Source organism: Symphalangus syndactylus, chromosome 6 (genome assembly GCF_028878055.3).
Source record: "Symphalangus syndactylus isolate Jambi chromosome 6, NHGRI_mSymSyn1-v2.1_pri, whole genome shotgun sequence".
NCBI classification, from domain to species: Eukaryota; Metazoa; Chordata; class Mammalia; order Primates; family Hylobatidae; genus Symphalangus; species Symphalangus syndactylus.
In genome coordinates this window covers 117,470,642-117,494,640 of record NC_072428.2, presented here as the reverse complement: position 1 = coordinate 117,494,640, position 23,999 = coordinate 117,470,642, and the positions used below count along the sequence as shown (strand labels likewise).

Below are 23,999 nucleotides of genomic sequence, written 5' to 3'. Positions count from 1 at the left end.
TGTAAGAAAAAGAGCAAAGCAGTACCCAATCAGTATTTTTTTTGGGGGGGATGGAGTCTCACTCTGTCACCCAAACTGGAGTACAGTCGAGTGATCTTGGCTCACTGCAACCTCCGCCTCCCAGGTTCAAGCAATTCTCTGCCTCAGCCTCCCAAGTAGCTGGGATTCCAGGCACCCATCAGCATGCCTGGCTAATTTTTGTATTTTTAGTAGAGATGGGGTTTCAGCATCTTGGCCAGGCTGGTCCTGAACTCCTGACCCCGTGATCCACCCTCCTCGGCCTCCCAAAGTGCTGGGATTACAGGTGTGAGTCACTGCGCCCAGCCCCGATCAGTATTTTTTTTAAGAGACAGGGTCTCATTCTGTTGTCCAGGCTGGGGTGCAGTGGCATGATCATAGTTCACTGCAAACCGGAACTCCTGGGCTTGAGAAGTCTTCCCACCTCAGCCTCCCTAGTAGTTAGGACTACAGGTGCACACCACCATGCTCGGTTAATTTTTTAAAAAATTTTTATTTGTAGAAATGGGGTCTTGCTATGTTTCCCAGGCTGGCCTCAAACTCCTGACCTCAAGAACCAACAAGGATTTTAATGAAAACATAAACATTTGTTTGTGTCATTTAATTCATTGTCTGTGTTAATGATTTTGTAATAGAAAGAGCTGGGATTTTGTAGGGGTGGCGTTTTTTATTTTCCTGCCTTCCAGTCTTCAAAGATCCTCTAACATCCTTGGCCTGGCAATCAAAGATCTTCAAAATAAGAGCTTATTTTGCTTTATGTTTCCACCACTCCCCTGTAAAGCACTGGTGCCCTGAACTCCAGCCAGAGTTTACCACCAGTGGATCCTGTCTATGTTCTTTGCTTGGCTACTTCAAAGCCTTTGCATCTGCTGTTCCCTTGACTCAAGATGCTCTTTCTCCTTCTCCCACCAATGCCTTTATTATTTTTTGAAATAACATAGTTTGGGCAAGCAATGTATCTTTTCTTTGCTATCTTTATTTCCGCTTCAAAATTTATTTAGAAAGCATCCTTTTGAAACCTCACACCAACAAGATGTGATCTCTTTTTTTTGCCACTCAGAGCCTTTTGAACCACCCTTACAATCTTTCCATTTTGCCTTCCATTGTTATTTACCTTTATCTTCTTTTCTCTCTTAGAATGTAAGCTTCTTGGATGCAGACCCTTACTCCTAAGTGTGTTCCCTCCAAATGCCAAAATCAGTGCCAAATAAATGTGCTGTAGGAACAAGAAAAGCACCACATATAATTTTTAAAACCCATATATTTATTTATTTTTCAGAAACAGGGTTTCACTCTCTCACCTAGGCTGGAAGGCAGTGGCGTAATCATAGCTCCCTGCAGCCTCAAACTCCTGGGCTCAAGCAATCCTCCCACCCCAGCCTCCCAGGCAGCTGGACTACAGGTGCATACTACAGGTGCCCAGCTACTTAAATTTTTTTTCTGTAGATATGAGGGTCTTGCTATATTTTCTAGGCTGATCTTGAACTCCTGGCTTCAAGTGATCCTCTTTCCTCAGCTTCCTAAAGTGTTGGGATTACAGGTGTGAGTCACTGCCCAGCCCCATTTGTTGAATTGAATGAAATACACTGGCTTGAATATGGAGCACTCCTTTTTTCAGTGTTAGTGCAGGCAAAATTATGTATGGAGATACAATTATTTGGGGAAAAATGTGTGGCTTATATGTAAACAAGATTTAGAAGCCTTGTGCTATGCAGAAGAAAGAGAATCATTATTCAGAAAGTAGGTGAAAAAAATCATTGATTCATTATTTTAACCTTGTGCCTAAGTCTTTGTAAGTGGAGCTAAGTTAAATTTTGCAAGATTATTGTCATGAAAGAGAATTCAAGGAATTCTTCTAGGACAGAGTTACTCATGGGCTACTTGCAAATTTCATAGTTTGAAGTCACCCAAGAGCAGCTTAAATTTAACATGACAATTTCTCAAAATACTATTTTCTTATGTGAAAACCCCAGACTAAACACAACCAGTTTTGCAAACAGCATGTCTTTTCATTCCTGCTCTCTGTTAAGTCTTTGTGTTTTAAAATGCCTTTGCTTTCATGTGAGACATCACCAGCAGCCTTGTGGCTGGGTGGTAGAATTGCTGCTGCTACATCACAGATTCTGCCTTTTTATACTCTTCTTCAAGTATAAACCACCTTGTATTTGCACAGCTCTTTTAACTTTTTCATAGTCTGTTTACATCTTTTATGCTTACAGCTCTGTGAAGTAGGAAGCATGGATTTTTCTACCCACCTTGTAGAGATAAGAACAGTGAGCCACACAGTGGTTAAGTGATTGGTTAAAGGCTGCAGCATCCTCCCACTATCCCATGCTGTTTTCCTTCCTAGAGTGAAATGACGTGGGCACACAAGTTCTCCTGCAACAAACACTGAGCAAGGCTATGCGTGGCTGCTTGATTCACTTGTGTGATTGCTCTCTATGGCATGGACGGAGGGATGCAGGAAAGCTAATTAATTTGTTCAGAGAAAGCTGTGTATGACTTCACGTGTTTTATCTATTCTGTCATTCAAACTCTGTGGACAAGTCAGTTTTCATAATGACTTTAGATCATTGCACTAAGACTTACTTGTTTTCCAAATGATTTGGTGATCTGTTCACTTAATTTATGCCAGATGCTTTCTTACTGTTTAATTGCCACCTGCAAAATAACATTTAGATATGAAGATTTTTGTTTTAAAATTGTTTTGGGCTCTCAAATCAAAAACTTGCAAGACTGGTTAAGTTGCTTTTTGTTCATAGCAAAGTAAACACACCTCTAGCTGAGAGGCAGGGGCTTTTACAAGTCATTTGCTTCACCTAGAATAAAATCTGTGAATTATCCCAATGGTTACGATGATGTGATTAAAAAATTGGGGGAAGAAATAAAGGATAACCTGTTCGCATCTTCTTTCTCTTTTGATAATTTCTATACAAATATCTTAAAAGATGAGATTTTTCATTGTACATTCAGCAGAGCCTTATTCCTTCTATTTTAATCCGAGATTTCCATTTAAATTTTTTATCCAGTTTTCTAGCATGTGTTCACAGTTTTGTCACTTGAATCAATTTCATTCCTCAGGAACTAACATAAACCATAATGTTTTCTATGAATAAGAACTTTAATTCTAAAATCTGTTTTTGACTAATGATTAATTTCTCTTAATCCTTTGATAATTCTTACTGTTTTCCTCCAGACCATGTAAATTTGTTTCCGTTTTTCTCATTATGATGCTCTAAATCAACATGGAAACCAGAATATTCATTTTTCATATAAAATAGGTCTTACCTTTTTATGTTTCTACTAACTGTATTCAATTGGTTCACTAAAAATGATTCCTGGCTTTAGTTTTTGCAGAAAGTAACAAGGCAAACTCACTAGCAGGCCAGGAAGGAGCTGGGAGGAGACTCTTTCTCAATAAAGCGGTGCCGGAGGTTGGTAACTAGGTCAGCAAATAGGATCTGGGAGGACTAGGATTGTCAGTGACCTTTTACTAGTTGAGTGGAGTTTGTATAAATGCAGCCTAGTGTAGTGCAGAAGTGCTGAACTTGGGGACAGACTGAAGTTCTGGGCCTCTTTTTGCTGCTTTCTAGCTCTAGAACCTTGGATAAATTTCCTAATCTATCTGAACTTCACATTCCTAATTCATGAATAGGAATAATAATACTATTTCTCAGAGTCATTTTATGTATCAGTTATCTGGTGCTAAGTAATAAACCATCTCAAAACTTGGTGGCTTAAAACACAATAATTTATTTGCTTACATTTGGACTGGGTTCAGCTGGGTAGTTCTTTTGCTGATCTTTCCTGGGGCCCCTCATATAGACACAGTGATCTGGGGGTTTGACTGGAATTTGATGATCCAAGCTGGCCTTACTCTCATATGGCAGTCAACTGAGACTGTCAGCAGAATACCTCAGTTCTCTATGTGGCTGCTTTTGCAGTGGAGACCAGGTTTCTTACATGACAATGACAATGATTTCAAGAAGGCAAATCCCAGTGTGCAAGTGTTTACCTATCCTCTCCTTGTGTCATATTTGCTGATATCTTGTTAGCCAAAGTAAGTCACATGGCTGAGCCCAGGGTCAATGAAAGAAGGAACGATGCTGAGGGTAGAGGCTTTGTTTATGTGGAACCATTAGTGTAATAATCTATACACTGTGTCGGTCAAACGTGACAATACATGGGAAATTATTTTTGAAGTGTTACATCAGTGTAAATGTTGTATGGTGTGTGTCTGCGTGTGTATGGGTGGTGGCAGTTGGCGAATTGTGATGGGGAGGCATGTACTTGAAAACCTTAATAGACATTGAATTTACAGTCCTGGAAATAATTGTTTAGTTTTACCTCTGGCTGTCATAATTACATTAAACATACTTAACTCAGGTGCACTCAGGAGTGTAGCATGCTGGAACCTGGATAACGGGATCAGTTGGGAGGTGAAAAGATGTGAAGCTTGGAGAAATGGACTCAGCTACAGAGAACTGGGAGTCAAATGCTCAGCATTTCAAAAATTTACCAAATTAATGGATAAATTGGTCATTCCTCAGATCATAGAGGTTCATTCTAGGTGAGTTAATTTGAAAGTCAGGAGGGTAGAGGTCATGAGAGCTTTTCACACATCCTGACCATGGAGGGAGATTATGGAGATGAGGATCCATCTGAGGCAGAGGAATGGGAACTAGCCCTAGAACCGAGGGGATTAAGGTGAGGACAAGAGGCTTAAGAAGGCAGAGACAAGGCAAATGCCTATTTCTCTGGACTAGACAAAAATGCAGGAAGAGGAGGACAAACAGCATATGAATTTGGGAGTACTGTGCTTAGGGCAGTGTTAGTCAGGTGTGTAGACTTTACCTGTCATGAGTGCCCTTAAAGTTGGTCTTCAAGGAATCTTGGAATGCAGGGTGGGTGGGGGGTGGTGGTTGTGGAAGCTTTGCAACCATCCTGAGCCACTGGGTCCAGGTTTGAAGGCAAGGCTGACAGTGAGGCTGCGGCTATTAAACACGCTAAGTCAGGACGGACCTGAGGACGAGGTGAAAGTGGCAGGCATTAGTGGGCACAGGTAGGGACTTTTAGAAGGCTGACACAAATGCCTGGTAGGATATTGGTTCTCAAACATCAATAAGCACAGGAACTTCTGGTTAAAAATGCCCATACCTGAGCTTACCTCAGAGATTCTGATTTTAGTATATCTTACACGGTACCCAAGAATTTGTGTTTTCAGTAAACAGCTTAGTATTGATGATCTAACCTGTGTTGTCCAATATGGTACACATGTAGTTATTTCAATATAAATTAGCTACAGTTAAATAAACTTAAACAATTAGTTGTCTACTGGTCAAATTTCAAGAGCATAATAGCCACATGTAGCTAGTAGCTACTGTATTAGACAGTGCAGAATTAGAACATTGCCATCATTGCAGAAATTTCTATTGGACAGTGCTGTTCAAGCCATCAACTCTGTGCTTCAGTTTCCTTTGATCACATCTGGTTCTGCTAGGTTTGGTGTCCCTATTCCAGGTCCATAGCCACATCTAGTTCCTAGAGAAGCAATCCATAATGTGCATGCTGTTTCAGGACAATGGACAATAGCACACGTGGCTATCCCTCCCCTCAAATAGTTTTGCTCACACTGTACTTAAGTCTAAGCAAGTGAGAAGCCAAGAATGGGTGGCTAAAGAAGGCAGCAAGCAAAGTAGACACAAGAGTCTTTGACTTATTCTGAAAACTTCACTCCATAATCCCATAGCCCAGTTGCATTGACTTTGGTCTCTACCCACATCAGCTCTTCTCCTCAAAGAGAAGTAGGTGGAAGGGGAGCTTGAGCTACTATTTAAAATATATCACTAAGAAACAGTGTACATGTGTAGGGCAGTGAGGTAGGAGATAAACATAAAGTCAAGCAGGATTAAGTTCTGAGCTTCCATTTACTTGGGTGCAACCATGGAAATGTTACTTAATCTCTCCAAGTCACAGTTTTCCAATCTGTAAACAACTATAATAATATTATGATAATATAAAATGAGCCAGGCACAGAAAAGCAAATATTGCATGTTCTCACTCTTAGTGGGAGCTAAAAAAATTGATCTCATTGAGGTAGAGTAGAATGATTATCAGAGGTTGGGAAGGGTAGGGGGAGGACATGATAAAGAGAGGTTAGTTAATGGGTACAAAAATATGGTTAGATAGAAGGAATAAATTCTAGTCTACAATAGTATAGTAGGGTGACTATAGTTATCAATAACTTATTGTATATGTCAAGATCACTACTAATAGAGAAGATGTGGAAAGTTCTCAGCACAAAGAAATGGTAAATGTTTGAGGTGATGGGTGTACCATAACCATGATTTGCTTAACAAGAGATGCATACAACATATACATGCATTGAAATATCCCAAGTACCTTGTAATTATGTAAAATTATGTACCAATAAAATAAAAATAATAGTATGATAATAATTTAATAATAATACAAGTGACAAAATATATGTAAAGCACTTAACATAAGACCGGAAACCTAGTAGGTAATCAACAAATATTAGTTCTATTTCCACTCTTGGTAAGTTGAACTTCATACTCCTAATGAGGCCAGCCCCAACTTATTGTACAGAGTCTGCTCTCTGGTGGCGGTGTCTATATTTAGTGACAGAGATGACTTAGTCATTTTTTTTTTTTTTGGTCTAACCCCAAGTAGGGTCTAGTAGAGCGATGTAAATCAAGTACTCAGAAAAACGTGGAGGTGTTCCAAAGATCTGTGAACCGAATTCCAAATGGTTATCTGGCATTAGACTATCATAGCAGATTATCATTCTCCTGCCTCTTTTCTTCTTCCTTCTTCTCCGCTTCCTCTTCTTCCATCATTCCTTTTCTTCTTCCTTTACCTCTTTCTCTTCTTCTTTATTTTCCTTTTCTTCCTTCTTCCCTTTTTTCCGCATCCTTCCTCTTCCTCCTCCTTATTTTTATTCTCTTCTTCTTTTTTTCCCCTTTTTTTTCCTTCTGCTCCTACTGTGAGAACTGCAGTATGTCCAGAATCAGAATCTTGTTTATTACTGGAACAAAGGGAGTTTTGTCAGTGCAGTGTTTTTCAAAATCTCAAACAGTAATGTGCAAATCTATTTGAAAATGCAGGTGGTTATATTATTTTTCAAAGATGTCTCTTTTATGTAGGATTCTGAGTTTAAACTCATCAAGTAAAGATCAGTTTAAAATTGTGCTTTGAGTTTTAGTGGATATATAATATCTTTATTGAATACTGTGTTTCTAGTTAACTGTCAGCAATAATATTTACAACCGACTGCTATTCTAGAACATTCACCACCATCAACCTTTGTGTTATTGTAAGGGTAGTAGCTATATGAATGAATCTGTGTTCTAATCAAGTTTTAAATAGCAGAAAACACTCCTTGAGAGTCGAAACTTTTAAAAATGATGGTCTTTTGGGAACATTACAAATTTTCTCATCTGTGGCAGGCATTGCTGTGTTAAAGTTGTTATAATAAAAAAACATATATTTTATTTTTTGAGATGGAGTCTCGTTCTGTCACCCAGGCTGGAGTGCAGTGGCGTGATGTCGGCTCACTGCAACCTCTGCCTCCCAGGTTCCAGCAATTCTCCTGCCTCAGCCTCCCAAGTATCTGGGATTACAGGTGCCCACCACCATGCCTGGCTAAGTTTTTTGTACTTTTAGTAGAGACAGTGTTTCACCATGTTGGCCAGGCTGGTTTCGAACTCCTGACCTCAAGTGATCTGCCTGCCTCGGCCTCCGAAAGTGTTAGGATTACAGGCGTGAGCCACTGCGCCTGGCCCAAAAGCTATATTTTAACTGACATAAGTATAAATAAAGCTCTTGTATTATAACAACTTTAACACATTCCATAATAACACAGGAACAATGGAAGATCTGGATTCAAATCCCCATCAGGTCATTTGCCAGCAATGCAGTGTTGAGCAAGTTGTTCAACTTCTCTAAGCCTCAATGTCCTCATGTATAAAGTGGGAATAGTTCAACCTTGCATGGATGTTCTAAGGATTAGAGATAATATACAAGGCTTAGCACAAAATGGTAGAATTGATTTTATATTACTTATGTTCCCTATTGTCTAGGAAAGATTTAGGAAATCTAGTATTATATTAATAATGATAATGAGTGTTACTAGGGAATCCTATTTAATACTACTAAAGGCAAACATAAACCCTCATCATATATCTTGATTTTGTTCTTTACTTTGAAAATAGTTATCTTAAGCATATGTAATAGAAAATCACATGATTTGGGAATGTATTTTTTGTAAAATTAAAAAGAAATGGAATATGTCAAGAATATGTCAAACTACCAAGTTTTTTTTTTTTAATTTATTTTTGAGATGGAGTCTTGCTCTGTCACCAGGCTGGAGTGCAGTGACACGATCTCAGCTCACTGCAACCTCCACCTCCTGGGTTCAAGCAATTCTCCTGCCTCAACCTCCCGCATAGGGGGGACTACTGGCATGCACCACCACTCCCAGCTAATTTTTGTGTTTTTAGTAGAGACGGAGTTTCACCGTGTTGGCCAGTATTGTCTCAATCTCCTGACCTCATGATCCACCTGGCTCAGACTCCCAAAGTGCTGGGATTCCAGGCATGAGCCACCGTGCCCAGCCAAACTACCAATTTTTTGTTCTTTGTTTTTCTGTTTACATAGAAAAAACAGCATGATTAGATCTGAGTTCTAAAACATAACTTTGAGGAAACTGTTACAAAAAAAAAACACAGTTTGGGAGAAAGTTCCTCGAGATTCAAAGACCATTTATTTAGAGGGTTGTCTCTTAGAGTTAACAGAGGTTGTGAGCTTGGACATAAGACACATTTAAAAAAGAATATTTCAGAAGTATAATCAATAAGACTTAGGGAATCATTGCACGTGGGAGCGAGATAACGAAAAGTTGATGCCACCAATCTAAAAGGAGGATCACAAAGAAGGTGAGGTTTTCATTTGGGAATGTGTTGATTTTAGGACATTCAAGTGACTATCCAATGGACTGTAAGCCCTGGGCCAATAGGCTCTCGGTAAATATAAGACACAGTATTCCTGTGGGGATAAATGAAAGCACCCAAGAATGTAGAGAGAAGAGAAGAGGGCACAGGACCAAACCCTGAGAAGATTCATCCTTTGTGACCTGTAGAAGAGCAGTTCACAAGGGAAACCAGAGGAGGAAGAGCAGAGAGGGTAACTGGAGAAGGTGAGGACAGATTTTACCCACTTCCAGCTTTGTAGAGACTGACACCAGTCTCATGTGGCTTCTAAGATTTATCTTTTTCCTTTTTTCTGCTTTCCCCATTACTTGTTTTTGTTTTTAATTTACCAATTTTATTTTTGTAAATTGGCAAAAACTAATTGTATGTATTCATGGGTGCATAGTGATGTTTTGATGTATATGATGTATATAATGTATAGTGGTCAGATCAGAGTGATTAGCACATCCATCATCTCAAACATTTATCATTTGTTTGTGTTGGGAACATTCAATATCCTCCTTTCAGTCATTTGAAGCTATATAATACATTCTTGTTAGCTATAGTAATCTTACAGTGCTAGAGAACCCTAGAACTTCTTCCTCCTATCTAGCTGTAGTTTTGTGTACTTTAACAAATCTCTCCGTATCCCTTCCTTCTCTTGCCCTTCCCAGTCTCTAGTATCCTCTCTTCTACTTTTTAGTTCTATGAAATCCACTTTTTAAAGCTCCCACGTGATTGAGAACATGCTGTGTTTAACTTTCTGTTCCTGGCTTATTTCACTTAACACAATATCCTCCATCCATGTTGCTGCAAATGACAAGATTTCATTCTTTTTTTATGGCTGAATAGTATTTCACTGTTTTAAAGCTCCCACGTGATTGAGAACATGCTGTGTTTAACTTTCTGTTCCTGGCTTATTTCACTTAACACAATATCCTCCATCCATGTTGCTGCAAATGACAAGATTTCATTCTTTTTTTATGGCTGAATAGTATTTCACTGTGTGTGTGTATATACACCACATTTTCTTTAGGCATTCATCTATTGTTGGACACCTAGGTTGATTCTATATAATGACTAGTGTAAATACTGCTGCAATAATCATGGGGATGTAGGTATCTCTTCAATATAATGATTCCCTTTTCTTTGGACCAGTAGTGGGATTGCTGGATCATATAGTAGATCTATTTGTAGTTTTCTGAGGAACTTCCACACTGTTCTTCACAGTGGCTGTGCTAGTTTACCAACAGTGTCAAACTGCCAATTTTTAAAGGTTTCACGAGTGGAGAAAAATACTTTCTTATTAAATTGCTCTAGAAGCATAATTTTTCTTACCTGATGCATAACTTACTGTGTCATTTTAATCTGGTAGAAGTATGACCTCCAGGGAATAGATTTTAATTTGCTTTGTTTTGACTTAATAGTTACCTGTTGAACTAAGAGCTATTAGGGCCTTGGTATGAGGGAGAGAGAGTTGTAATGTTAAATTCTTCAGTTATTTTGACATTAACTTATTGTTAAAGGGGGAAAAACCCCTAAGAAGTCTTTCTGCTTTGCTTTTATGCCAACAAGCAGAAATAAAATATATTTCACTTGGATTTTTCTAGTTATCATATTTATTTCCTTTGTGGATGTGGAAAACTGATAATTTTAGAAATCTGTATTTGCTCTAGCATATCTGTTAGTAAAACAGAATGCATTATTTAAATGCATTGTTTACTTTTCTAATGATTTTGTTTTTCTACACTGGGGCAGTGAAATTTCCCATCCTCTTTCATTACATCTATCTGCAATATCAAGCTATAAACATGTTTTTCCTGTTCTTTGTACATGACAAACATAGACAAATTTACTTACAATGAAGACTATGGTTACTCTTTCTATATAGATATAATGAGTCTTTTGCTTCTAAAGTAACATATCTCACAGTGGCATGTGGTGATGGTTTAAAAAGTGAGATGCAAAGGAAAACTTGAGAATAATATTTTACCAAAATAAGTTAAAAAATAAAAAATGTTCTTTCATGGAGATTTATTAGAAAAACAGTAACCTATCCTTTTTTGTAACAGATCTTCAAACACATAGTAAAGCAGATTGCCCTGGTGTATTAATGGACCTTCAGCGGGAGCTGGCCAGTGTAGGAGCAGGGACATCAATCACGGTAGTTCATCCTGCCCAGTCATGCTGGGATGGATGATGGGAAAGCAATCGACAGATAGCTGCAGTGTGGCTAAGTAGCTGTGGGTATTGAAACGTGGTAGGAGAACAACTGAGATAGTTAGCTGTGTAAAGAATGAACTTTTAGTCAGAAGAAAAACAGTGAAATAACTCCCACCTAGGTCAAGAAATAAAACGCTGTCGTCTTCTAGATGCCCCTTGTGTGTTCCTGTCAGATCACATCTCTCTTCTTCCTGGCTGAATTCCATGTTTGATCACCTTACTTCTTCATAGTTTTATCCTCTATGTTGCATTTAAACTACTATGTTGTTCTTTTTTCCCGTTTTTATGCTTTATGCAAATAGAATCCTAGCTAGGGATTCATCTTTGGCTTACTCCAGTGTCTCAGTATTAGATTTCCTTTTTTGTTCTTTTTAGATTTTTTTCATGTTACTATCTATTTATTTTTTCTAGATTCAGGGGTACATGTTCAGGTTTGTTACATGGATATGTAACAGATAAATACCTATGATTCCATTTGTATAAAGCTTAAAAAGATAAAAAATGAACAATATGTTAGTTAAAATACAACATTGAGGATAAAACTATGAAGAAGTAAAGTGATAAAACATAGAACACAAAATTCAGCCGATATACAGGAATATATTGCATGATGGTGAGGTTTGGGCTTCTAGTGTACTCATCACCTAAATTGTGAACATTGTACCCAATAGGTACTTTTTTTTAGCCCTCTCCTCTCTCCTTCCCCTTTGGAGTCTCCAGTGTATTATTATTATTGGATTTTTAAGATTCATCCTTGTGGATGCATGCTGTTCCATGTGTTTCATTTTCACCTCTGCATATTCCAGTGTATGAACACACTACCACTTAGCTATCTGTTCTACTATTGATTGACATTTGTTTTGTTTCCTGTTTCTTTGGTGTTACTAACAATGAAGTTACAAATACATGTACACATCTTCTTGTGTACATGTGCATGAGTGTCCCTAGGAAATTTATCTGGTATTGGAAATACTGGGTCACCCAAGATATGCCTTTGAATAAGCGTTTTCCAAATTGGTTGTAATGACTGCGACAACATATGCTTTCCTCAGCTGTGTAGGAGAGTTCCTGTTGCTTCAAATTCTTGCCAATACTTATTTCTCTACATTTGTAATGTGACTGTAGGCTTTACAGTCATAATGAACCTGGCTTCAAATTCAGGTCATAGTTTGTGATGCTGGGCTAATAATCTCTGCTTGCCAAGTTATTGTAATGATTATGTAATGCAATGTATTAAGAGATGCCTCTGTTAGTCTATTTGGGCTGCTATACCAAAATGCCATAGACTGGGTAGCTTACAAAAATCACAAATTTATTTTGCACAGTTCTGGATGCTGGGAAGTCAAAGATTACGTCACCAGCAGATTTGGTGTCTGGTGAAGGCCTGTGTTCTGGCTCACAGATGACACCTTCTTGTTGTGTTCTCACACAGCAGAAGGGGCGAGGGGTCTCTCGGGCTTCTTTTATAAGGCACCAATCCTATTCATGAAGGCCTTCATGAATCAATCACCTCGTGAAAGCCTCACTCCTTCTTTTTCTTCTTCTTTTTGTTTTTTGTTTGAGATGGAGTCTTGCTCTGTCGCCCAGGCTGGAGTGCAGTGGCATGATCTCGGCTTACTGCAACCTCCCGCTCTTGAGTTCAAGCGATTCTCCTGCCTCAGCCTCCCAAGTAGCTGGGACCACAGGTGCCTGCCACCATGCCTGGCTAATTTACTTACAATGAAGTAATTTTTGTATTTTTAGTAGAGATGGAGTTTTGCCATGTTGGCCAGGCTGGTCACCATCACCTTGGGGGTGAGAATTTCAACACGTGAATATGATGAACGCATATTCCATATGATGCATATGCATATATACATATGGGCAAACTGAGGAACAGAACACTTCCATATGTGCCTGGGAATATTCTTTTTTTGGGTTAAGAACAGGAATATTCACAGTGAAACCCCGTCTCTACTAAAAATATAAAAAAAATTAGCCGGGCATGGTGGCAGACGCCTGTAGTCCCAGCTACTTGGGAGGCTGAAGCAGGAGAATGGTGTGAACCCAGGAGGTGGAGCTTGCAGTGAGCCAGGATCGCACCACTGCACTCCAGCCTGAGCGACACAGCGAGACTCCATCTAAAACAAAACAAAACAAAAAATGACAGGAATATTAAGGTATGTAGAACTAGTTATCTTTTTTTTTAATTGAAAAAGAATTTAGTCCAGGAAAATTTCGTTCTGGTTTTCCTTAAATGCAGATGGGGATATCTTTCAGTTTCTGACAGTTTTTTTTAAGGGCATCTGTGGTGAATTAAAGATGGCCTCAAGTTATTTAAAATTCCTGCCATTGAGAGATCCATTTCTTCTCCCTTTGAATCTGAGCTGGCCTGGATTACTTTGATCAACAGAGTACAACAGAAGTGACATGATGCCAGTAGTGAGCCTGAATTTTAAGAGGTCTGACAGCGTCCTCTGTTCTTGGCACCTGATTTAAATCAGCTATCAGATAAGAAGTCTAACTACTCTGCTGATGTAAGCGTGTGGAGAGACCCTGATATTACATAATGAGGGAGAGGGGCTCAGCAGAACCCAGCCGTTTGCAATCTCTGCTGAGACATCAGGTGCATGAAAGAAGCATCATGGGCACTCCAGCCTAGCCCAGGCACCAGCTGAATAGCACAGCACGAGTGACCCCAGTTGATGACACATGGAGCAGAAGAATCACCTAGTTGAGCCCTTCTCAAATTTGTGACTCGTAAAATTATGAAACAAAGTGGATGCTGTTTTAGGGCACTAAGTTTTGTGGTAGCTGTTACACAGTTACATATCTAGAAGGGCAGGTTTTCAGGGGATGGTGGCTGGGATGGCACAATGCCCCATAATTCTGCTCCTGGCTAAAGTGTATTCTTATGTCTAACTCTAGAAATGGAGACTCTTTGTATATACAACGACCAATAGCCATTCTAGCAGTGACTCATGGCTTTTATTCACATCTTGAAAACTTAAAAACTGCAATATTTGGCAACACAGATGATCTGTCCAATTCAGCCTTGGAAGTAGTGCCAATGGATACGTAGTAAAAAGCTTAGATGACTTCCATGATGTCAGCCTCAAAATGTTTAGGATTTTCTTTTTTCTCAAACACCCTGCCTTACTTTAATTATATTTTATTATTTGTTAGTTAAATCCTGCATGAGCATTTTCCTGTTTTTAGCTAAAATGTTCTTATAAAGTAGTACCTCCTTTCATTGAGATAAAACTACGTCTTTTAAGCTTTGAGTTGTATCCTCTAATCCTAATCTGGCATATTAGGATTTAGTGAAAAAGTCTATATTACCATGTTTACATTTCTATGAATTTACAGCCTTCAAATCTCCAAAACTGCCATATTTTGGTCTCTTGTTGTCATAGATTTCCATTGGTTTTCTTTCTTTCTTTTTTTTATTATCCTTCAAGTTTTAGGGTACATGTGCACAACGTGCAGGTTAGTTACATATGTATACATGTGCCATGTTGGTGTGCTGCACCCATTAACTCGTCATTTAACATTAGGTATATCTCCTAATGCTGTCCCTCCCCGCTTCCCCCACCCCACAACAGGCCCCGGTGTGTGATGTTCCCCTTCCTGTGTCCATGTGTTCTCATTGTTCAATTCCCACCTATGAGTGAGAACATGCGATGTTTGTTTTTTTGTCCTTGCGATAGTTGGTTTTTTTGTCCTTGCTGAGAATGATGGTTTCCAGCTTCATCCATGTCTTTACAAAGGACATGAACTCATCATTTTTTATGGCTGGTTTTCTAATAAAATAATTAGTTATCCTTCTCTAATTTTTCTTTAATTTCTAATGTGTATTTTTTGGGGATTGGCAATTAATGTATGGGATGGAATAATTCTATGTTCCATGTTGTGTCTGATCCTAGCATTCTGTTGGGTTTATGATTCACAGCAGCCTGTTGGAATGATGTGGTGATCCTCTCCCTTCCCATTGATTATGGATATTCCCAAAATATTTCTCATTGGCAGGGATCCTACAAGTCTACGTAGCCCTTTCATTTCCCCAAGGGTTTGAATACTGTCTTTTAAAGCCTCAGTTTTTGCCTTGGGACCCAGTTCAAATAGCGCAGAACCAGATTAGTTCAGAAGCACAAACCCGTATCCATCAGACTTTGGGTGTCACCTCTGCCAGGTGATACCTGCTGAACTTGCCACCCAATCAAATTAAATCCTCTGGAGAGACCCTCAGCATAGAATAGATGAGCACCCCTGGTAATTCTGCTGTCTAACCCATTCCCTTGACCTAAAAAAAACACTTTTAGAGAGCCTAGTTTCAACTTATTTTTATTTCCTTATGGACCATGTAGTTGAGTCCAGGGTGACTCCAGGCCAAGCTCATCTAAGTGAAGACAGATTTTTTTTTTTCCTAGAAAACTAAAAAACAAACAAAATCAACCTATTTTTATGGAAATGTTCAGACATACACTGTCTTAGTCTTAGTCCATTTTCTGCTGCTTATAACAGAATATCTGAAAGTGAGTAATTTATATAAAAAACAAATTTATTTCTTACAGTTATAGAGACTGAGAAATCCAAGGTCAGGGGAGCCACGTCTGATGAGGGCCTTCTTGTTGATTGGGACTTTCTGGAGTCTGGAGACTGCACAGGTTATCACATGGCAAGGAGGCTGAGCATGCTAACATGCTAGCTCAGGTCTCTCTTCTTTTTATAAAGTCACCAGTTCCTCTCCCATGATAACCCACTGATCCATTAACCCATTAGTCAGTCAATTCCATTACCTTTCAATAGCCCCACTTCTCAATACTGCCACATTGGGGATTGTTTCAACATGAGTTTTGGAGGGGATAAATATTCAAACTATAGCATATACAAAATAAAGAGAACAGAAAAGTAAACATCCTGTGCCCATCACTCAGCTTTAACAATTATCAGTACGTATCTAATCTTATTTCATCCATGTTCCTAGCCACTCCCACCCCTAACTTCTCCCCACAACCCCACTGAATTATTTTAAAACAAACCCCAGATATCCTATAACTTCATTTATAAATACTTCAGTATTTACCTCTAAAGATAACAAATTCTTTTTTAACCAGAATACCATATCATGTCTACAATAGTTATTAATATTTTCAGGAAACAGTTTAACATATTCCAATAAAATAACTTGAGCCCTTATGATAGTATTAATGTAGGCTTAGATGGCTTTTCCTAAAATGCATTACCTATCTTTATACACTCAGTATGAAATCATCCAGCAATTCATCTTCATCCACTTGACATACACTACTGAAGGAAGTTTAAAACTTATCTGCAAACTCTGCTTTCTACACAATCACCTTTCTTTATATTAGCATTAAATAAGATCAATTTGAGCACTAATCTCCAGGGGAAGAAATGTTGTTCTTGACACATCTCCACCCAGGGAAAGTTGTACTCAGTATTTATCCTGTCATCTCCCATCTTTATAAAGCCAGTTCCCCATCCACATCAAAACACTCGCATCAGAATATTTCTTTCATCCGCTATCTAAAAAAATAAAAAAGAAACTATTATTATCTAGAGGATTTTCAATCAGCTTTATTGAGGTATAATTTACATACAATAAAATCCACCTATTTGACGTGGACAATTCAATGAGTTTTGAAAAATGTGTGCAACCATGTAACAGCCACTACAATCAAGATATAGAATAATTATGTCATTACAAAAAGTTCCCACACGTGTCCACCAATACTCTACAGCATGGCCTGTGGTAATAACCAATCTGCTTTCTATCATTATAATTTTGCTATTTCTAGGATTTCATAGAAATGAAATATTTTGTGTCCGGCTTCTTTCACTTAGCCTAATGCTTTTTAAGTTCATTCCTGTATCAGTAGTTTGTTCCTTTTCATTGCAGAGTAGTATCGCATTTTATGAATATACCACAATTTGTCTATCTATTCATCAGTTGATGAATACCTATGTTTGGGTTGTTTCCAGTTTTGGGCTATTATGACTATATCTCCTACGAACAGGCATGCCTGTTTCAAAATATCTCATGTAGTCAGGCACGATGGCTCATGTCTGTAATCCCAGCACTTAGGGAGGCAGAGGCAGGAGGACAGCTGGAGCCCAGGAGTTCTAAACCTGCCTGGACGATATAGCAAAACCCTGTTCTCCACAAAAAGAAAAAAAAAGACCAAAAAATCCTCATGTATTCTGTAAATATATATATCTACCATGTACCCACAAAAATTTAAAAAATAAAAAACAGAAAATCTTATTGATCTTGGGTTAGGCAAAGTTTTTTTAATACAACACAAAAATATATACATGTATATATATTTCTGCTGTGCAGAAGCCTTTTAACTTGATGTGATCCCATTTACCCATTTTTGCTTTGGTTGCCTATGCTTATGGGGTACTGCTCAGGAAATTTCTGCCAGACCAATTTCTTAGAGATTTTTCCCAATGTTTTATTGTAGTAGTTTCATAGTTTGAGGTCTTAGATGTAAGTCTTTAATCCATTTCGATTTGATTTTTGTGTATGGTAAAAGATAGCAGTCTAATTTCATTCTTCTGCATATGGACGGCCAGTTTTCCCAGCACTATTGATTGAAGAGATTGTCTTTTCCCCAGTGTATGTTCTTGGGATCTTTGTCAAAAATGAGTTCACTATAGGTAGGTGGATTTGTTTCTGGGCACTGTGTTCTGTTCCACTGGTCTATGTGTCTATTTTTGTGCTAGTACCATGCTGTTTTGGTTACTATAGCTCTGTAGTATAATTTGAAGTCAGGTAATGTGATTCCTCCAGTTTTGTTCTTTTTGCTTAGGATAGCTTTGGCAATTTTGGGTCTTTTGTTATTCCATATGAATTTTAGGTTTGTTTTTTCTATTTATGTGAATAATGTCATTGGTATTCTGATAGGGATTGCATTGAATCTGTAGATTGCTTTGGGTGGTAATCACATTTTAACAATATTGATTCTTCCAATTCATGATCATGGAATCTTTTTCCATTTTTGGTGTCGTCTTCAATGTCTTTCATCAGTGTTTTATAGTTTTCGTTATGAGATCTTTCACTTCTTTGGATTAAATTAATTCCTAGGTATTTAATTTTATGTGTGGCTATTGTAAATGGGATTACTTTTAAAATTTCTTTTTCACATTGCTCACTGTTGGTATATATAAACACTATTGATTTTTGTATGTTGATTTTGTATCCTGCAACTTTGTTGAATTTGTTTATCAGTTCTAATAGTTTTCTCGTGGAAAACTTAGGCTTTTCCAAACATAGTATCATATCATGTGCAAACAAAGATAATTTGACTTCTTCCTTTCCAATTCAGAAGGAAAGGAAGTGTGTCTTTATAGCTTTCTCTTGTCTGACTGCTTTAGTGAAGAGTTCCAGTACTATGTTGAATAACAATGGTGAAAATGGGCATCCTTGTCTTGTCCAGATCTTAGAGGAAAGTCTTTTAGTATTTTCCCATTCAGTACGATAGCAGTTATGGGTCTGTCATATATCCCTTTTATTTTGGTGAGGTGTGTTCCTTCTATACACAGTTTTTGAGGGCTTTATCATGAAGAGATACTGAATTTTGTTAAATGCTTTTTCAGCATCAATTGAAATGATCGTGTGGTTTTGTCCTTCATTCTGTTGATATGATGTATCATATCGATTTACATATGTCGAGCCATCCATATATTCCTGAAATTAATCCCGTTTGGTCATGATGAATGATCTTATTAATGAGTTGTTGAATTTGGTTTGCTAGTTTTTTCTTGAGAATTTTTGCATCAGTGTTCCTCAAAGATATTGGCCTGTAGTTTTCTTTCTTTGATGTGTCTTTGCCTGGTTTTGGTATTAGAGTAATACTCATAGAATGAGTTTGGAAACATTCCTTCCTCCTCTCTTTTTTTGAAATAGCTTGAGTAGAGTTAATGTTAGTTCTTCTTTAAATGTTTGGTAGAATTCAGCAGTGAAGCCATTGGGTCCCAGGCTTTTCTTTGCTGGGAAACTTTTTATTACACTTTCAATTTCATTACTTGTTATTGGTCTGTTCAGGTTTTTGATTTCTTCATGGTTCAATCTTGGTAGATTGTATGAGTCTAGGAATTTGTCCATCGCTTATTGGTTTTTCAATTTATTGGCATATAGCAGCTTTTAGTAGCCTATAATGATCCTTTGAATTTCTGTGGTATTTGTTGTAATGTCTCCTTTTTCATCTCTGATGTTATTTATTTGAGTCTTCTCTGTTTTTCTTTGTTAGTCTGGCTAAAGGTTTGTTGATTTTGTTTATCTTTTCAAAAAACCAAGTTTTTGCTTCATTGATCCTTCTGTTGATGAAATCTGTCAGCTTTTGTTTGTCTGGGAAAGACTTTATTTCTCTTTCTTTTTTTTTTTTTTAATAGAGATGGGAGCTCTCTATGTTGCCCATGCTGGTCTTGAACTCCTGGGCTCAAGTGATCCACCCACCTCAGCTTCCCAAAGTGCTAGGATTACAGGCGTAAGCCACCAGGCTTGGCCTCTCCTTCAGTTTTAAAGGATATTTTCACTGGATACACTCTTCTAGGAAACCTTCTCTTTAATGCCAAGAACTGTTAGATTTGCCCTTTTGAGGTTATTTTTTAGATTTCCTAGGTATGTTTCATTCTTTTAAATCCTTTTTCTTTTGTCTTTTCTGACTGTGTATTTTCAAATAACATGTCTTTAAACTGACTAATTCTTTCTTCTTCATTAATTCTGCTTTTAAGAGACTCTGATGCATTTTTCAGTATGTTAATTGCATTTTCAATTCCAGAGTTTCACTGGATTCTTTTTAAACATTTCTATCTCTTTGTCAAATTTTTCTGAGAGGATTCTGAATTCCTTCTTCATGTTATCTTAAATTTCATTGCGTTTCCTCAAAACAGCTATTTTGAATTCTCTGTCTGAAAGATCACGTATCTCTGTCTGTCCAGGATTGGTCCCTGGTGCCTTATTTAGTTTGTTTGGTGAGGTTATCTTTCCCTGGATAGTCTTGGTGCTTGTGGATGTTTGTTGGTGTCTGTGCATTGAAGAGTTAGGTATTTATTGTAGTCTTCATAATCTGGGCTTGTTTGTAATCATCCTTCCAGATATTGAAGGGACTTGAGTATTTTCATCTAAAATTTTGGTCACTGCAACCATATCTGCATTAGGGGGCACCCCAAGTCCAGTAATGCTGTAGCTCGTGCAGACTTGTAGAGGTACCGCATTGGTGGTATTGGATAAGATCCCAAAGAATTCCCTGGATTACCAGGAGGAGATTCTTGTTTTCATCGCTAACTTTCTCCCAAACAAATGTAGTCTCTCTGTGCTGAGCTGCCTGGAACGGGGGGAGGGGGTGACACAAATACCCCGTGGCCACACCACTAGGACTGCACTGGGTCAGACCTGAGGCCAGCACAACAGTCAATATTACATAAGGCCCATGGTAACCACTTCCTGGCTACTGCCAATGTTCCATCAAGGCCCTAGGGCTCTAAAATCAGCAGGTGGTGAAGCCAGTCAGGCTTGTGTTCTGCTTTTCAGGGTAGTGAGTTCTTCATGGTCCTGGGTGGGTCGAGAGATGCTGTCCAGGAGCCAGAGCCTTGAGTCAGACATCTTAGGCAGATCTACCTGGTGCTCTATTCTACTGTGGCTGAACTGGCACCAATGCAACAAGACAAAGTTCTTCCCACTCTTTCCTCCTCTTTCCACAAGTAGAGGAATCTATCCCTGTGGCCGCCACCACCCCAGGCCCATGGCTTGTACTGTTTGGCTCCCACTGATGTTCACTCAAGGCCCAAGGGCTCTTCAATCGGCATGTGGTGAATGCTACCAGGCCGGGGACTCTCCCTTTAGGGCAGTGGGCTCCCCTCTGGCCCAGGGCAGGTCCAGAAATGTCTTCTAAGGGCCAAGACCTGGAATTAGGGATCCCAAGAGTCTGCTTTGTGCTCTAACCCCACTGAATTCAGCCATTTTTGCATTGCTGTAAAGAAACACCTGAGACTGGCTAATTTGTAAAGAAAAGAGGTTTACTTCACCCACAGTTCTGCAGGCTTTACAGGAAGCATGGTACTCACATCTACTCAGTTTCTGAGGAGGCCTTAGAAGGCTTCCAATCATGGCAGAAGGCAAAGGGGAAGCAGGCATGTCACATTGCAAAAGCAAGAGCAAGTGAGACAGAAGTGGGGAGGGGAATGTCACATACTTTTAACCATCCAGATCTCATGTGAACTCAGAGTGAGAGCTCACTTACCACCAAGGAGATGGCTGAAGTCATTCATGAAGGATCCACAACCATGATTCAAACACCTCCCACCAGGCCCCACCTCCAGGGGATTACATTTCAACATGAGATTTGGGTGGGGACAAATGTCCAAACTATATCAACCACTGTGGCTGAGCTGGCACCTAGGCTGCAAGGCAAAGTCCTCTTTACTGGTCCCTCTCCTTTTCTCAAGCAGAAGGAGTCTCTCCCTGTAGTGACCACAGCTGGGAAGCTGGTGTGTCTCTGAATCTCACCCAAGGCCCACGGTGAGCACCACCTGGTGCTTATTCATCAGTGCTACGACTGATGATTATTCAGGGCCCAGGATCTCTTTAGTCAGCAGGTGATACATCTTGCGAGCACTAGTTCCTTCCCTTCAAGGGAGTGGGTTGCCTTCTGGCCAACGATGTGTCTAAAAATTTCATCCAGGAGCTAGGGCCTGGAATTGGGCCTCAAATCTCTGCCTGGTGTCCTATCCTACTGTGACTGAGCTGGTATCCATGTTGCAAGGAAAAGTCCTTTTTACTTTTCCTGCTCTGCCTCTCAAGTAGAAGGAAGGAGTCTCCTGAAGCTGTGAGCTGCACTGCCTAGGGTAAGGAGGAGGGTGGCGTATACACTCCCTTGGCTGCCCTGGCTAATGTCTCACTAGGTTACATTCCCTACAAGTCCACTGGCTCTGAGCCCAGCACAGCACCAGGCCATGCCCAGGAATTTCAGTCCTTATGGCATAGACTGTCTTTCAAGCTTATTTAGAACAACAGAGCATTTTACCTCATGGTGGCAGGAGTTGCTGGAATTCAGGTTTTGACTGCTGGGATGGGCTATTACTCTCTGGCTAGGGCTGGTCTAAATCCTCCCTCTGTGGGTGCTGGGTGAATTCTGCTTGGTGTTCCTTTCTGCTGTGACAGAACAACACAGAGTTCCAAAGCCCCACAATTACTGTGTTCTCCCTCCCTCAAGCACACTGATTCTCTATGCCACATGGTTGCAGCTGGGGGTGGAGGAGGGGTGGGGCTGGCAATTAAAGACTGTCTTTCCTAGCCTCTTTAGTGCCTCTTTCAGTGATATGAAGTAAAAACCAGGTACTGTGACTACTCACCTGATTTTTTGTTTTTCTGAAGGTGCATTTTTTTTTCTTTTTTTGCATGGATAGTTTTTCAGTTTGGTATTCTAGGGTGAACCATTGATAGAGGCTTCTATTGGGCCATCTTACTCCCAGATTTTCAGTTTTCTTCTAGATATTTTATAGTTTTAGCTTTTACATTTAGGTATATGATCCATTTTGAGTTACTTTTTGTAAAGAGTTGAAGTTCATTTTTATTTTTATTTTTTATTATACTCTAAGTTCTAGGGTACTTGTGCACAATGTGCAGGTTTGTTACAGAGGTATACATGTGCCATGTTGGTTTGCTGCACCCATTAACTCGTCATTTATATTAGGTATTTCTCCTAATGCTATCCCTCCCCCTGTCCCCCACCCCATGGTAGGCCCCCGTGTGTCATGTTCCCCGCCATGTGTCCAAGTGTTTTCATTGTTCAGTTCCCACCTATAAGTGAGAACATGCGGTGTTTCGTTTTCTGTCCTTGCGATAGTTTGCTCAGAATGATGGTTTCCAGCTTCATCCATGTCCCTGCAAAGGACATGAAATCATCCTTTTTCATGGCTGCATAGTATTCCATGGTGTATATGTGCCACATTTTCTTAATCCAGTCTATCATTGATGGGCATTTGGGTTGGTTCCAAGTCTTTGCTATTGTGAATAGTGCCACAATAAACATAAGTGTGCATGTGTCTTTATAGTAGCATGATTTATAATCCTTTGGGTATATACCCAGTAATGGGATTGCTGGGTCAAATGGTATTTCTAGTTCTAGATCCTTGAGGAATCACCACACTGTCTTCACAATGATTGAACAAGTTTACACTCCCACCAACAGTGTAAAAGCATTCCTGTTTCTCCACATCCTCTCCAGCATCTTTTGTTTCCTGACTTATTAATGATTGGCGTTCTTACTGGTGTGAGATGGTATCTCATTGTGGTTTTGATTTGCATTTTTCTGATGACCAATGTTGATGAGCATTTTTTCATGTGTCTGTTGGCTGCATAAATGTCTTCTTTTGAGAAGTGTCAGTTCATATCCTGTGCCCACTTTTTGATGGGGTTGTTTTTTTTTTCTTGTAAATTTGTTTAAGTTCTTTGTAGATTCTGAATATTAGCCCTTTGTCAGATGGGTAGATTGCAAAAATTTTCTCCCATTTTGTAGATTGTCTCTTCACTCTGATGGTAGTTTCTTCTGCTGTGCAGAAGCTCTTTAGTTTAATTAGATCCCATTTGTCAATTTTGGCTTTTGTTGCCATTGCTTTTGGTGTTTTAGTCATGAAGTCTTTGCCCATGCCTATGTCCTGAATGGTATTGCCTAGGTTTTCTTCTAGGGTTTTTGTGGTTTTAGGTCTAACATTTAAGTCTTTAATCCATCTTGAATTAATTTTTGTATAAGGTGTAAG

General features: G+C 39.1%; 1 long non-coding RNA gene across 1 annotated transcript; it reads right to left on the bottom strand.

The window, feature by feature from the left end:
• Window positions 1–1,048: 1,048 nt before the first annotated feature.
• Window positions 1,049–22,359, bottom strand: LOC129484028 (uncharacterized). The gene is made up of 4 exons (XR_008658343.2): window positions 22,265–22,359; window positions 4,873–5,040; window positions 2,608–2,679; window positions 1,049–1,234 (listed from the first exon to the last, which is right to left on the bottom strand). It is a non-coding gene; the product is annotated as an uncharacterized lncRNA (long non-coding RNA).
• Window positions 22,360–23,999: the final 1,640 nt, after the last annotated feature.